Raw genomic sequence first — 3,921 nt, forward strand, 5'->3', positions numbered from 1 at the left:
TAACCCGTGTATAGGAGTCAGGTGTTTCAACTACAAAAACAAACACAAAATAGACAGTTCTTTGTGACATTTTTTTCATCAGTGAAGTTTTTCATTCCCAAAAACTGAAGAAAAAAGTCACACCCAATGCTTGCACACCATTGCCCCTCCCTTCTTTCACTTGAGTGTTCTTATGGGGGGGGGGGGTTTCAGTTTTCTTCACAGTTTAGGAGAAAATTTCTACTGGTTATACATTTCATTGCTTGGTGGGAAAACTATTACTATTTTGTTTTGTTTTAAATGTTTATTTTTCTATTCCAATGTAACTTTAGACTTAAGAGTAGCATGAATTGTACAAGAAACCCTACCTCTTTTTTGTTTTGCTAATTGCAAAATAATAAATGCCACTCAGCATGTCAAATGATTTTAACGTATACTTTAAAAGTTTATAGGTTTCCATTTCCCCTTTGAATATAAAGAGCATAGGTTTTCTCTAAACCCTTGAGAATATAAGTATGAGCAGATATATTTACATGAATCTATCCCCTTTCACCTTTCTAAATAAAAAATATACTTTTTCTATATACAGAATAGTCTCTGTGTTTGAGACCTATGTCTTCTGTTAATTAAAGGGCTAAACACAATGATCAAGGGCTGGTTTAATAATGTCCAAGCATCGACAGGAAAGCTCCAGGGAACACACAGGGAGCCCTGGGAGTCACTGAGAGAGAGCACAACATTTCATAGTTTACTTTTTTCTGATCTCTCTCGAGATGGACTCATGCTGACTTCACTCTTGTTAATAACTTCATACTTTACTCACTGTCTTTCTGGCTGGTACTTTCTTCATTCTTTGTCTTGTGGGTAGGCATTTCTGTGACTTCCAGCCCAAAGTACCCTCTCTGTTGAGTGATTTACATAGATAAAATGCTAGGGTGGAAAAGTCAGTTGTTGGTTTTTCTGTTTTTTCTGTTGCCTGCTTCTAGTCAAGAGGCTGAAGCATTCCCCCTAAATGATCTTGAAGCCCATCTTGATTTGCACCACTCAGCAACAGCCCATATCAGTCAGCATGGCTGAGCAGGTTTCTCCTATATCTTTTACAGGCTTGAGAGGTAAAGTGACTTGCTCAAAGTCAGAGCCCAGTGTCAGAACCCAGTTTTGTGCTCAGGTCTGTATGATTCCAGAATCTTAGTAATAGGGGTTCAAAGTAAAACTGAACTTCTAGTTAGTCTTGTGTTGTTGGGTAGTTCATAGTGGCTCCCTCACAAACCTGAACATCTAGAGAAAGCATGCTACCTGTGTGCTGAAAGTTTAGCACTGGACTCGGCACACAGTGGGTCATAAATACAAACTGACTTGGTGAGACGTTTCTCCTTTTTTTTATTTCACTGCCTGCTGGCACCATTAGACCACTTGGGAGATATCCAACTTTTACATAAAACCATCAGTTCCTCAAGATGACGAGGGAGGGAGGAACAATGCACAACTACATGACTATGGTCAATTTCCCATCCTTCAAGATTGGCAGGGTAATAGTCTATGAAAGAATGTGGGTTCAGAAATCAGATCAACACAGGCAATGAGAGAAAAAGTAGACAAATAAGACAACACCTACTTAGAGATTTTCAGCACAGCAAAGAAAGGAGTGAATTAAATGTAATGACAGTTTACCGATAGAAAACATTGGGCTGTCGATAAAGTCATGATGTATTTTTCTGGTTTTCTATGCAAAAAATGTATCATAAGTTTTCTGACAACCTAATATTTGCATCTTATCTCTGGTAAAGAGATGATCTTTTTCCCAGTAAGGAACACATACAACTCAGCAGCAATACACACACACTTTAAAATGTTCAAAAGGCCCTGAATAGACATTTATATAAAAAAGATATACAAATGGTCAACATTTGTATATCTGGAAAAAGTGTCCAGCATCACTAATCATCAAATACTAATTAAAACCATAATGATTATTACCGTGCACCTCTTAGGATGGTTATCATCAAAAAGACAAAAAATAAGTTTTGGAAGGGATAAGAGAGAAAAGAGAACCCTGGTAAAAAGAGTAAATTGGCTAAGGATAACAATACAGAAAATCCTTTAAAAAATTAAAAATAAAACTACCCCTTTTGGCTGGAGCAGTCATCTTCCAGTAAATCACCAAAATGACTAACACAAAGGGAAAGAGGAGAGGAACCTGCTATATGTTCTGTAGACCTTTTAGAAAACATGGAGTTGTTCCTTTGGTCACATATATGTGCATCTATAAGAAAGGTGACATTACAGATATAAAGGGAATGGGCACTGTTCAAAAAGGAATGCCCCACAAATGTTACCATGGCAAAACTGGAAGAGTCTACAATGTTACCCAGCATGCTATTGGTATTGTTGTAAACAAACAAGGGCAAGATTCTTGCCAAGAGAATTAACGTTCGTATTGAGTCTATTAAGCACTCTAAGAGCAGAGACAGCTTCTTGAAACATGTGAAGGAAAATGATCAGAGAAAAAAGGAAGCCAAAGAGAAGGGGACTTGGGTTCAACTGAAGCACCAGCCTGCTCCACCCAGAGAAGCACACTTTGTGAGAACCAATGAAAAGGAACCAGAGCTGCTGGAACCCTTTCCCTATGAATTCATGGTATGATCAATATAAAAACTTAATAAAATATCAGAACTATAAAAAAATAAAAAAATAAAACTACCATATGATCAAATAGCCCCTCTCTGGATATACAGATATAGTCAAAGGAAATGAAATGTGTACAAGGAAGAGCTACCTGAACTCCTTGTTCATTGCAGAATTATTCACAATAACCAAGATATAAAAACAAATTAAATGTGGGTCACCAGATGAATGGAGAGAGAAAATGTAAAAAAAAAAAGTGTGTGTGAGTGTGTGTGTGTGTGCGTGTGTGTGTGTGTGTGTGTGTCTGTGTTGTTTGTGAGTATGCCTGTATGTATATGAACATACCATATATACTAATATATTTAATATTAATGGCATTCAGCTTTTAAAATGGTAACCATGCTATTTATAACATGAATGAAGCTGAAGACATTATTCTAAGTAAAATAAGTCAGACATAGAAAGAAAAATACTATGTGATCTCACTTATATGTAGATTCTAAAAGCTGAATTTTTTTAAAGATTTTTTTCTTTTTTAAATTTATTTATTCATGAGAAAGAACCAGTCATCACTCTGGTACATGTGCTGCTGGGGATCAAACTCAGGACCTCATGCTTGAGAGTCTAGTGCCTTAGCCACTGCACCACCTCCCAGACTACTCTAAAAGCTGAATTTATAGTTATGTGGAACAGTATTTTCCAGGGTAGGACATGGGGAAATTGGGACATGGTGCTTAAAGATACAAAGTTGAAGTTAAGTTATATTTAATGAATAGCTACCAGGACCTAATTTACATCACACTGACTACAGTTAATACAACTCATTGCACACTAGAAAATAGCTGAAAGTAGATCTCAGGTGCTTTCTCCACAAATATAGTTAACAAGATGACTTTCTAGCTTCTGTCCACCCTAAGAACTCTTTTCTCATCTGCTCTTTTTGTATATTTTGGTTCCCATTCATTAATCATTTTGTCCTGCTCTATATCTTACTGCCATCCAGCCACCAAGTTGCAGATGCTATCATGATTTCATCCTGACTTCCTTGGGCAGACAACCTTACCAGTGTATCCTGGAACCTTCAGATCCCTACCACACTAGGAAAAGATAGGAACAAGTTGGTCATATAATTGTCTTGTCAATGCCCATGTCCAGCAGATAAGCAATTGCAGAAGCCAGAACTCCCACCTCCTGCACCCCCAAAAGAATTTTGGTCCATATTACCAGAGAGGAAGAAATGAAAGAAGGAAGGTAAACAGAGGGACTGAACTCCAACTTCATCAGAACCCATAGAGAAAAGAGGAAAAAAAGGAAGGA

General features: G+C 37.3%; 1 pseudogene; it reads left to right on the top strand.

Moving 5' to 3' along the window:
* Positions 1-2,044: 2,044 nt before the first annotated feature.
* LOC132542508 (large ribosomal subunit protein eL21-like) lies at positions 2,045-2,850 on the top strand (annotated as a pseudogene).
* The last annotated feature ends 1,071 nt before the right edge of the window (positions 2,851-3,921 follow it).

The sequence above is a fragment of the Erinaceus europaeus genome, chromosome 13, assembly GCF_950295315.1.
Source record: "Erinaceus europaeus chromosome 13, mEriEur2.1, whole genome shotgun sequence".
Lineage (NCBI taxonomy): Eukaryota > Metazoa > Chordata > Mammalia > Eulipotyphla > Erinaceidae > Erinaceus > Erinaceus europaeus.